The 13,594-nt window shown below is 29.5% G+C and overlaps 1 protein-coding gene across 4 annotated transcripts in view; it reads right to left on the bottom strand.

Annotated features, from left to right (window-relative positions):
- Pex23 (tectonin beta-propeller repeat-containing peroxin 23) overlaps positions 1–13,594 on the bottom strand; it is a 158,501-nt gene extending 144,907 nt beyond the window's left edge. For all 4 annotated transcript variants that reach the window (XM_075364534.1, XM_075364535.1, XM_075364537.1 and 1 more), the window contains exon 1: positions 13,441–13,594. The gene's annotated coding sequence lies outside the window, so the exon portion shown is untranslated. The remainder of the gene's footprint in view (positions 1–13,440) is intronic.

Genomic DNA, 13,594 nt, shown 5'->3' with positions numbered 1-13,594 from the left:
AAAAAGTGCATAATCATCAAAAATGTAATTTATTAAAAACGACAATTTAAAAATAAAATAAAATGTGCTTTCATTTGATCAAAAAAAGTTCTGTGTAATCTGCTAAGAGTTCTTTTATATTCACGTAGCAACTTTTAGACAAATAATTTTTTTCTTAATTGATTATTGTAGAAAGAAAAGAATTCAGCTTTAATATGAATTTATGTTGATCAAAAATTCTGTTATAGAAGAAATAAAATATCAAGGGAGGAAATTAACTAATTAAAGATTAGAGAACATTAAAATTGAAACTCAATTAACTAAATGATTTAGAAAACCAATTCTGTCAAAAAAATTTTATCTTCAAGGATATGAAATACAAGAATAAAGCTATTAGAATTTAGGAAGGAGTTACACAAAAACAGTACAGAAATTAAATGAAGGCTTATTGAGGATTAATTGATTGTAAATAGTTTCTTTTAAACATTAACTAAAGAAATGGAATTGAAGCTGATTGATAAGAAAGGTGATAAGTATAAGGAACAGCTGTTGAGGAGAAATATGGTAGTTACCATTAAGAAAATTGTGGAAAGGGTCAGGAGTAGTTATGGGACTAAAAACTGGCATGAGGCCCATTTGCCAAAAGTAAAAAGTAGATGGGAATCAGTAACTGAGCCCCATGGAGAGGATGGGGCAGCTTTTCCCTGATTTTTAATTGATAGAGAAAGAGGATTATATTTGGGGTATGATAGGGGATTTTGTAAAATTTATCAATGTTGGAAGGCTTCTCTTTACTTTTTGAGAAAGAGAAAAATCAGATTGGAAGAGACATTTTTTAAATGTGGATTCGAAATGAGGATTTTATTAATGATGACAAAAATGTTATCTTAATAGTAGGGTGGCTAATTTACAAATTATATTGGAAAAGACTGTATTGAAAGGTCCCTTATGTAGGAAAACATACTCGAAGGACTCCATAATAAGTACGAAAAAAGAAAAGATAATGGATATGAATGAAAATTTTGGCCTCATTGTATTGAGTAGTAGAACAAAGGGAGATGAAAATGGGGAATTCAATTATATTGGGAGCAGAGGTTTATCTGTTATATAGTTTTATATTGCATATCAACTGAGACGTTAGTGATTAAGAACTTTATTGTCAGATGAGAATATTTCTTACATTATAAGATGATTAAATTAGAGGTATTGTAAGAGATTCTTTCAGGAATATGGATTTGAGACCAAAAATAAGAAGGTTAAAAACGTATGATATATCATTTCAAAACAACTATATGTATTTGTTGCTGGAAGGTAAAGTAACCCAAGAGTACAAATGAAATAGTTAAAACTGACTTGTAAAATGATTTTTAAAACTGCAAGTGCTAAAGTAACTGGGAGGGCTATAACAGATTTATGGGAAGGTCTTGATTTGATAAGTGCTGCAAAAAACTTAGAGAAAAGTTATTTAGGTTGCTTAAGCTGTTTAGGTATAACAATGCTGATTTAGTTAAACAAGATTACTTAGAGGTTAATTGGCAATATAAGCAGTTATGCAAACAGAAGCGTTTGGATTACTCATTACGATTAATGTGCAGTTTAAATAATTTATGGGTTTTCAAACAATTTGAGAATGTCAAAGGTTTAAGTTTTTAAATGTGCAACTAGTACTGACTTGGAAATTTGGGTGGAATACTTTTTAACATGGTAAGTAAAATTATTCAGCTCGTATACCACTCCATTTTTAGTAGGTACCTCTTTAGATGAGAGGAAAACTATTGATAAATTAAAATAGGTGAAAAATAAAGTTAAAAAGCAACAAGCCTAAATATAATATAAATAATCTAAATAGGATTCTATTTGAGTTTTACAAGCAAGCACCAGATGAATTTTTAAAACAGATTCTTAATCTGTTTAATAATAAATTAAAAAAAGAATTACAGCCTCCTTATAAGGATATAATTTTATATCTTTTTGTATTATAAGGGATATCCTTTGGATACCGTTTCAAAGATTTTTACTTCAAAATTTAGAGGACTGGGTGTCCAAAAATAATATTCTGAATGAATATCAAAGTAGCTATCATCAAGGATAATCAGAGGGACAACATATTTAATCTATATAATATCATAAAACTTAAAGTCCGGAGAAGGAGGAGGTAGAAAGGTACACTGGTACTTTGTACATTTCTCAGCTGCTTGTTAGCACCAAACATCTCCTTTTGACAACTGACAGAGGGGAACTCTTTTATAAATTGCATTACCGGTACTTATAATTACTAGATCTTTTTTTATAGTACTTAATATTTTAAGGTATTAATGAATTTATAAGAAAATATTTTTTCATTCTTCTGGAGTAACATTGGGCTAACAAAGGAATTTTTTACCAGTGCAGGGGTTAGATAGGGTTGCCTCTTCTCACCTTTATTCGTTGATTTGTTTGTGAATGACATACATGATTCTGTAGGGGAACAACATGGAGAGGGTTATGAATATTAAGCAAATGTTATATGTGAAAGATCTGATAATTTTGGCATCAGAATTTAAAATATTCCAAAAAAATGATTAACAATTATAAAACTTTCTGTGATAGGTGGAATCTAAAACTAAATTTACTTAAGTCAAAGTTTAGTAGCATTAGAAAAAAAGGAAATTTGGAGATGGAATTATAAAAGTAGTAAATACTTATAAATATCTTGGGAATAAATCTTCTCACCTTAGTTGTCATTTAGCATTGCACTTAAGAAAAAAAATACTCACAGTAAAGTATGCAAGTTTTTAAGTATGGAAGAACTTTATAGCAAAGGGCAACATTCTAATTTCTGCAACGCATTCAGTTTTTGAGCCCTCATGTAAAACTACATATAGTAGTCCAATCTGGCAGTCTAAGCTGGGAACAGAATTAGAAAGCTTTCAATGATTCTTTTTTAAAAAAAAATATGCACTTCCCAGAAATATCCCTAATTGTATAAAGTATTTGGAAATTGACTCTTAGGATAATATTTTTTCAAGCTTTAAGAGTAAATTTTAAATATATTATGAAAATCTTGTGTTTAGCTGATGACAGATTATCAAAGAAGTTGTTAAAACAAGTAATTAGAAGAACAATTAGTGAAGCAAAAATTGATCAAAATTGGGAGAAAAATAAGGATTAGATTTTGAAAATATGGAAGTTAACTTAGATGAATTGGTGTTGAAGTCAGAAGAGGAATCTAGACAAATAAATGAATAGGTCTTTTAATCATAGTACTTAGATAATTTTTTTCTGAGAGAAAGAGGGTATATTTAAATGATAACTACACTACAAGTTGTGCCATGATGCCTTTGAATAGTTGTTTGGGTGATATGTTGCCCTTCTTGCAAGATGTACGAGGAGCAACACATCAACTATTTCTTGTGTAGGTATCTAATTTTGGGCAAATTTAGAATTCAGTATTTAGAAGATAAAAGCGTATTAAGGAAACATGAGATGATAGATGTAGTGAATATATATGAAGGCCTGATTGAAGTATAAGCTACAGTAGGTTTATTAGTTTAATTATTGTTGTAATTGTTTAATTTTTTTTGTGAACTATATTTTGTTAAAGTGTGTCAACCTGGCAGGCAATCTCTAGGTCATGCACAAGTGTGGAAGTAATTAAAGGTGTTATATTTTATTTTTTATAAATATTACTTTACTTCAATTAATTTCCCAGCTATAGTGGCAATAAAGGCTACTATAGCAATAAAGGTGAGTACATAAATAAGGCAAAAAAAATCTAAATTTTTTTAAAAGTTTTTAAGGCATTTAAAAAAATTTATCAAAAAATAAAAAATTGTAATAACCTACAAAAAAAGTGTTTATTCCATGAACAAATGTGGTAACAAAAAATATTTGTTAAAATTTAAATCCTCTTGCAACTTGCATTTGAAATCTTAATTTTTGATGGCCCTTAACCTTTAGTATTTCCTGGAAAAATAATTTGTTAAAAATTTTCGCTCCCTTCCTGGAAAATTACAACTTTGTTTATTTAGAATTATGGCTGTATCTGTATTTTTTACACAATTTTAAAAGGTTTTTTTTATTTATTACCACCACTTAGGGATTATTTTCTTAAAAATTAGTTTATCTAAATTCCTTCCCATGAGTATAGGAGCCTCCAAAATGAATTTTTTTTTCTTTTTAGTTTTTTCAAGCTAAAAAATGGATTGCATCACTTGGCCGGCATAGCAGGGAAAGTTTTACAATTCATTAATGGCTTTTTTCTTTTGGTCCACAACTTTATTACAAGGTTTTTATACAAATTGTATTACAACCTTCATTTCCTCTGAAATGTTGTCAGTTCTTCCCTCAGCTTCCTGCCTGTGGGCACATGGTTGCCAAACTATTTTTGTTATAAGTTTCATATATTATGCTATGTAGTAATAGTAGTAGTACATACTAGCTTTGACTTATTGGTCTTTCCTTTTATTTTAGCAATTCACTGATGTATTTTGTTTCTTCCCTCAGCTACTTTAATTATATTTATATTCTCCTTTTCTCAGTTAATTGTTAAGGACTAATTTATTATATATTAATATATGTTTTACTTGTTAATTATTATTTATTATTAATGTTTAATGGTTTTTATTAATTTTGTATTAATAAAAAAAATGATTTGGTTTTTTCTTGATTTCAATTTTTTCCATTATTGCATATTTTCTTTTGTATAGATATTTTGTTTTAATTTTTACTTTTTATTTATTATCTTGCTTGTTAAAAGTTAATAAAATGGGCTATCTTGTATAAAAATTTGCGTAGAATTGATGTTGTAGTAGTTCTTTAATGAGAAGCAATTAAAAAATATACCCTTTTTAAATGTTTTTTTTTTTTTTTTTTATATTACAAACCAGTCATTCATTTGCATATTTTAACAAGAAAGATGGGATGATAAATGAAATGATAGTTAAATAAATGCCAGAATCTGATATTTATCATCTGGAGGTCCCAGGTTCGAATCCCAGACAAACATGGCATTTTCACATGCTACAAAATCGCCATTTCACCTTCTGAAGTAATACCTAATGGTGGCCTGGAGGCTTAAAAAAAAAATATTATTAGATCCTAGCCAGGAATTAAACTCAAAATCAAATGATTTAGAAGCTAGTGTACCAATCGTTACATTACTTGATCGGCCTTAAAAATTAATAAAAAATAAAACTCCAACATTATCAAATAAAGAATAAAATTATAAAAATTTTGATATGACTTGTTCACAGGTCTGACTTCTATGTTCTTCACGCTAAGGAAGCCAGGACTCTAGGTATCACCAAAAATAAATTTTTTTTTTTTTAGTAAATATGAGATGGTAGTATGCAGTGATGCCCTAGCTATGTGATGTGATGGCATAGCTATATCCTATTTGAAATGTATATACTTATTATAATTGAGGATCACCAGATAGAACCAAAATTTAGACATTTTTCAATAAAAAATAATATTATTTCTCTGGCACACAATTCAGCTAGGAAAATGATAAACTTAATAACAATGAATATAATATGAATCACTTGGTTTTAATAAAGATTACACTAAGAGAAATAATATTTTGATACATTTACAAAAACAAATTTCTATTTTTACTGCCAAAAATTCATTAATATTATATTGCCATAGTACTTTCTGAAAATTGATTTGGATGTCAGCAATTTAGACTAATTTAAAGTTAACTTAATATTTTCAATTCAGATTGCTTAAAAGACACCTCATTTTTTTTAATTATAGATTTTATTTTACTCTACAAATACTGATGGAAATATTTGTTTTGTAATTATTTTTTCTTGATATAGCCACGTAAGCTTGAAGCTTGTGCGTGGGGTACAGGAATTGAATATATAAATATATTTACTACTTGTTTTTTTTTTTTTACACATTAACTCCTAAGTACCAAATTGTGATAACTGTGCAACAATCAACCACATGTTTTAGATTTTATGTAATTTTTTTTTGTAAATAGTTTTTGGTCACTTTATTGTTTTTACAATTCACTTAGTTACTTCATATTATTTTTTTTATTATTTATACATGAATAAATAAAAACTGTAATTTATCAATAATCTAGAATTAGAACTTTTATTCAAAATGAAGAAACCCATGCAAAATATTTTTCCTTCTATGGATATAGGAAATGTTAAATTTGGTACTGAACATGAAAGAAATCAAAAAAATAAGCAAAGAAAATTAATATTCAAATTCTAACTGAGAGATTTATCTACATCTTAGAATTTTCTAAGTTATTAATCAATAATATTAACAATGATTCTCCAATGAACAAATGAATTCTGTAACTTATGATCATATAAAAATCAGTATTATAACAATAACAATACAATAAAACAATATTAACTGTTAATACAAAGAATATGAATTCTTCTAATATATTATTCCCTGCAATTTATCATACAAACTTTCTATTTTGTTAAAATAAAAAATTACATTTAACATTTACATTAACAATCCACAGACCTAGCAACAAAGTAAAATATTTATTAGAAGGAAAATTTATTAAAAATATATAAACAAAATTACTCTTCGTATTCTTAACCAGTACTTATTATCCTGGGATTACAAGAAAATACTTCCCTCTTCCTTTGTAAATTAAAAAACATTTATCAAAAGTTTATTTTTTTATTTTTTATTTTATGGCTAATTTAATTTATTGTAGTTTTAGCTATAACATTACCGAATTTGCTTTAGTAAAAAAAAATGTTTAAAAAGTTACTTTTTGCAATTCCAGACATCCAGTTCTATTATGATTTAGTTATAAAAAAGCAATATAATGTATTTATAAATTTGTTATAAATTACTGCTCGCCCTTCCCATCTAGCCAGGGGCTCCGACCCGTAGACCCCACTATGTTCATTATCCTTATGCGTGTGAGACCAATACTGATAATTAAACATTAAAGCCTATTCAATTTACAAAAATTATCAGTGCATTGTAATTTTTTCAGAGCAATAGTTTGGTCAGCAAAGGACTCGAAACTTCAGAGTAATCTGAAGCAAACATGTTTCAAAATAGTCAGCCCTTATCTTGAATATATAGTAGTTACGGCTGGTTATCTGTCCATACAAGTACAAAAGTATTTTTTGCATGGTTCTTAGGGTTACCAAACAAACACCATGAGGAATGACCATACTTTGTTCCTCACTTTTTATTTTATGTTTTTTAGTCAGGTAACTGGAGGCAGAGGCAGGTGTAGGCAGTCATGTTGTACCCACAGTAACAGTGGAAGTGTTGGTTAAACTGCTACACAAACATTGTTGCACCACCTTTAAAGCTATTTTTCCCAATAACCTAAAGAGATATAAAAAAGACAGACCTTTCTTATAGAAAATTTAATTTCAAATAGAGCAAGAGGTCTCCAAATTCAATTTGATCAACAGTTTGGCCAAAGGAAAGTTGAATATTGCCATGGAACATCATCTGGTTACTACTTACTGCTAGCCATTAAAACAGCCACTATTTTGAAATGGTAAAACCTTTTGTAATGGCGACAGTTCTACATTCTTTCCAGGAATAACATCTATGTTCATGCAAAATTTCAGCTTAATCAACTGAGTAGTTCTTGTGTAAAGAGTAACAGACTCATAGAAACCACTAGATTTATTTATATATATATAAAAGCTCAGGAATTAAAAAAAAAAATTATTTATATTTCTAATAATGGTTTTAAAGTGCGTGATGCTTTAACATGCTTTGGCTGTGAAAATATTACATGTTCTGACAGTGGATGATGATATTACATATTATCATGCTTTAACAGTGGAAATATTAAGTTTATCAAAAACCTTTGTATGACTGCTTGTTTAGAAACTACTACACAGTGACACACTTCATAAACCAGTCATGAAATTGATACATAAAGCAAAAATAAGTTTCAAAAGCAAAACAATACCATGATAAACCAAAAGATAACTTGAGATATAACTTGAGGCTAATGAAAACCTATAATTATCATCTTATGCACCACAAATTATTAAGAAGGTAGAAAAGATAAATTTCTTTTTTAATAATAAGCGTTAAGTAATTTATGAAAAAAACTATTTTCTCTAATTTTGGAACACTTTTTTTAGCAACTAGTTAATATATTGACTTAATTTTTAGTCTTTTCATGTTACATTAATGGGTAAACAGATTTTATAACATATGAGTGTTGTTTAGCTGAACTGATATTAAACATTTGGCTGGAGAGGTCCAGTTTGTTTAACAAACACCTCTCAGAAGTTACAGACAAGGCGAAGAAGGCCATAGTCACCTGGGCAGGTTCATGGGAAACAGGTAAGGGCTGGGTAATGGATGATTAAACAATAACTTTTGATTCAGCAGCAATTCCAATAGTTCTGTATGTGGTTCCAACTTGGTTTGAGGCCCTCGACAAGTGGAAAAATGAGGAATGGCTTGCCTTGCTGCAATGAAGGGCTGTGGTGAAAGTGGTGGCTGCATACAGAACAGTGTCAGGAGAGGTGGTCAGAGTCCTGGTGGGCATTCCTCCAATGTGTCTATGAGCCCTGCAATTGAAACGAGTGTATGAAGGCATGCGAAGGGCAGATGCCACATCTCTTCTAATGGAAGAGTGGCAGGCAAGATGGGATGCAGCACACACAAGGGCGTGGACCCGGAAGCTGATCCCAGTTAGTGGCCTGGCTGGAGAGAAAGCATGGAGACATGGATTACTATGTCTACCAGCTTCTCTCTGGCCATGGAGGGTTCAAGGCCTATCCCCACAAGTTTAAACGGAGAGAGTTCCTGAACTGCATCTATTGCAGGCTTGTAGATATGCCACAGCACACTTTTTATGACTGCCCTAGGTGGGATGAATTGAAGGAGCGGCACCACCTAGGGTGGCTAACAACTGAGAACACTGTGGTCCATATGTTGCGAGGTGCGCAAGAATGGTAGACAGTAGCGAGGCTAGCCACAGAAGTGTTTAGGAGGAAAGAAAAGAATGACCATGAATGGGGGGCAGATTAACTTAACCACAGGAGGTCGAGTCAGCTTGGCTGGTGATGAAGACGGAATGCATATCGCATTAATTGGTCAAGTGAAACTCAATGATTATAAATATGTTTGAAAATTCATTAGCCTTAAGTTATCATGTAAATTATTTAATCAACAAAACTGGTTGTATAGTATGTTGTATTTACCTATGAACAAATTATGTAAAAGTTTGTTGTCTTACTTTGTTGAACATAGTTATAGTATGCATCTCATTGATTACATTTGTATTATTGTGTTACCATATGTCTGTATAAAAGACATTTATGACCAGGATCAAACCATGACAGAGTAATGTGTAATGTGTTACACATTGCTGACAGAAAGGCTAAACATAAGCCACTATTCTTGGGTTATCATATTGTAGCTTTAGGTATCTTGTAACTGTATTGATGTAAAATTTTTGTATTGTAAATAACTGATACTGGTAAACTGTACTCTTGTGAGGAGGATATATTGGCATAGCTTATAGTTATAATGTAAATTGTTTGATATATTTATACTAATGTGTTACTTCACCATATCTTGGAGAAGGTAACCTATATGCTTTGTAATTATATTAGGGAACTGTATTGTTAAATGTACTACTTAACTTATTTGTATTATATTTGATGTAACGACAACATGAAAGGGCAGTGTCCTCGGGCTGTTATTATATTGTAGTAGTTTTAAGTATTCAATCTTGTATTTACACTAATGTATTAATTTGTATTTTTTTTATTTATTTTTGTATTGTAAAATGACATGGAATGGAGTGATTCTACTACCAATTTTATTCTTGACAGATCGGCATCTCTAGTTATACTGTTACAGTTCATAGTTAATTTGTAGTCTGCTTGGTGGATCTTTGTAACTGGACTGTAATAATTATGTGCTAGATGCACCATCCGGTGCTGCCTATTGTATAGTAGTCTGAAGATTTTTAGTTTTGTGTATTTAAATGGTATTGTTGTACAGAAGGTATGCAACTTAAGTTGTATGTGGAAAACGTGCCAGTAACTTCTATGTTAAACAGTGTGAAGAAGTTCTATGTTTAACAGTGTTAAACTCTGTGAAGAAGGGAGGGACTTATCCGACAAGGATGAAAAAAAAAAGAAGGGGGTGAAATATGGTAACGTGCAGAACAAGGGAGGTAGCCTGCATGCCTAGGGTGTACAGGTCTGCACACACACACACAAGAGTGGGTGGGTTGGTGCTGCCCGATGATGGTATGGAGGACCCTCAAGGTGTGAGAAGGTCGCAGGGGAGCTCCTGGAATGCAAAATGCAGGTTGGGTGCTAGTAGGTTAGGGACAGGAAGGGTAGCCCCCCAGCAGAGGAACACATCAGCTGTCCAGAAGGGAGGTCAGTGTGCTCCGATGATGCTGGGGGGACCCGGATGGGTGAACCTCTAGAAGAGAGGCCTATAGTTAAAAAAACATTACAAATTTGTTGCCATCCAACCAATTTTTGAACTATTTATGTAGTAATACAGCACATAAAAAAAGAAAGAATCTTTTAGAGAACTAACTTAACTTACAGTTATCACAAGTAACTTAGAGAACTACACTACCTTAATTAATTACAGACCCTTATAGAATGCCTTTAAATATATTTTAATAATAAACATATAATAATACCAAATAAATGTAAATATAACTGAAAAACTTGGTCTTGATCTAAAAAAATATTTTTACAACAGCAATAAAAAAAAAATTATCAACAGAATTGCTAAACTTTCCAGACAAATGTAGATATACAAAGTTTGGACTAAAAACAGCACATATGAAATTGAAAATTTTCATTAAAACATTTTTGAATTTAACACTTTATAAGAAAAAAAAAAATTTTGATTTTTTTTTAAGAGCTCAAAACTCCCACCTATTTGGACCCAAACTCCAAACTTATATACGGATGCACCATGTATGGAACTCATCATGCCAAATTTGAAGATTTTTTGGTTTAACCAATTCTTGAATAATTTAATTAAATTGAAGTACTTACACATATACAAATATAAACAAACAGATTTCCAATCCCTTTGGTCAGATTTCTGACCTTCAAATCAAAAAAATAACAAAGTGATTTTTAACATGATTACCATATAAAATATATACATATAATATATTACCATATATATATAATATAAATATATTACCATATAAAATATATACAGTACATATTTTAATAAGAAAATTTTAATATATACAGTATATAAATTACTAGATATGGATGAAAGAGCAGTATATAATAAAAATAAATCTAAGTACTTCATTATAAAGTATGTAAGTACTTGCATGTACATTTAAGTATGTCATGAGTTCATACAGACTTCATTTTAATACACTGCAACTTTAATACAGTCATACTGATTTATTTGCAACAGGCAAATATCCAAAAGAATAGATTTAAAAGAAAGAAAGAGATATAATACCAATAAAAATTTTACACCAATATGCCCAGTCATAAAAGGAAGCATTTGGGAAACTGTAGTCAGTTTACTTTCAGATGCAATAAAGATAAATAGATTCTACACAAGTTATAAAAGATGCCTCTCCAAAAGGAATTTGGCGATGAAAATTGATTTCCTTCTTCCATATAGACCAGGCAACAATATATTTTAAAAGATTATAAAAATAAAATTTTCTCATTAAAAGTTCACATTAATATTTAATTAGTAACAATGAATTCGTAACATAGCCAATACATAAATCTTTCCTTCCGAAAAGAATTTAATAATACAATAAATCATGTCACGAACGGGGAGATATGCTACTCCATGGATAAAAAAGGAACTGATCCAGCATTTGACTAGCTGGATCTAGATCAACCCAGGAGATCGTAATAAAACTTTGATCAGAGCATCACAAAATACACAACCAATTGTAAACTAAAAAGATGTGATTAAAGCCATATTAATTATTTGAAATATAATCACATGAAATAATGTTATGGTAAATATGTATTTAAATATTAAATAAAAAGATACTACAAAACAATTCACAATTCAGAAGGCATTAATGAAAATTATTTGAGTATATATTTACATACTTGTTGAACATGATGGAAAAAAAAAATTTTTTGTTGAACAATACAATTCTTTTAGTTTTGTATCTCTACAAGGTGTGGATGTTCAAATATTTACTCTTCATAAAATGCATAAAAAGTAGAAAATTAAACAAGCTAATAATCTGAGATTCAGCAATTCTTTAAAATATTACAATTAATATTTCATAATGCATCAAATGGCTTACACAAATCATAGAGGGCAAAAGTAAGCATTTTGTAATCAAACCTAGTCTCTTTATTTAAAGATTTACCTATGAAAAACTAAAATTGTCTGAAAAACTTTCATATATAAAATATAAATAATAATTTTTGATTAAAAATTACTCACTTCAAAGACTGCATTAAAACCTTCTAAATATTCTAAAGAACCTTTAAGATCTAATCGCAAACCTTGTAGCTAATTCTTCACTGTTATCAGTGAAAGCCCTAACAATTCTTTAAAAACTGCCCCCTAAAACTCCCAGAAGAAGCAAACTAATTAATTCTGAAGGGTTCTTGTATGTAATAATTTCCATGAACTATCACATCAAAACGGTTTAGTTTTATTGCATTTCATCATATTACTCAAATTAAAACAAATTGCATTGTAATTAGGAAAGTAATAAAATAACAGTTTAATTTAAACTATTTTTTAAAAGTGAAAATATTCCGCCTGTTAGTAAATTAATATTTTTTCCAATCTCAACTAAATTTTGAACATTAGATTACTAAACATTAAATTATTTGGGAGAAGCTGAATTTAAACTCAGACAGGTTTCAGGATTTAATTGCAGTATCTGCACTTAATACTTCAGCTAATAGGTTTTCTCTTATTAATTTACTATCACAAACCATTTAGAATAGGTGTAAATTTATTGAAATACTACTCAATCATAATAATCATCTGATATTATTGGTGATAAAATTCTAATGATTTAATATTAGATAAAGTATGACGATCATAAAACGCTAATGAATCAGATACCATAATGATAAATAATCTTTATTACTTTCTAAACAGCTGTGGTGGTTTAGTAGGCCTACGTTAAACTGAACGTGGAACAGCTAAACAATAAAGTCAGACATATTAACAAATCCCATGGCACATCTAAGAAATATATGAAATAATTAACCCAAAAATTTAAGTTTATTTAATAATCCCAAAATATCTCTAAAATGTGATATTGATTTTATATTAGCAACAACCTATCATTTTCAGTATTTTCCTTGTAATTATTTTAAATACAAGATTTTCAACAAAAGAATACTTCAAATTTCTTTCTGTTGTTAGAAAAAAAACTAGCAAGTATAAATGACCCGTTTCAAACCAAACATAGAAATACTTTGATTTTCCGTCGACGAGCATACATTAAAAAGACATCAGAGAATAACTTAACCCTACAAAAGAAATACTTCTTTTTACCTCATTTATTTTATACACATTTTTTTTTTTTAATTACTAAAACAGTGTTGTATACGTAATATAACTTTGAATTATTAAAAAGTATAAATAAAAATACAATTAATAATTGGCAAGTAGTGATAAAAACACATGTAAAAACACACAACCACTACCC

This window comes from Lycorma delicatula, chromosome 4 (genome assembly GCF_047948215.1).
Source record: "Lycorma delicatula isolate Av1 chromosome 4, ASM4794821v1, whole genome shotgun sequence".
NCBI classification, from domain to species: Eukaryota; Metazoa; Arthropoda; class Insecta; order Hemiptera; family Fulgoridae; genus Lycorma; species Lycorma delicatula.
This window is presented reverse-complemented; position numbering and strand designations above follow the sequence as displayed.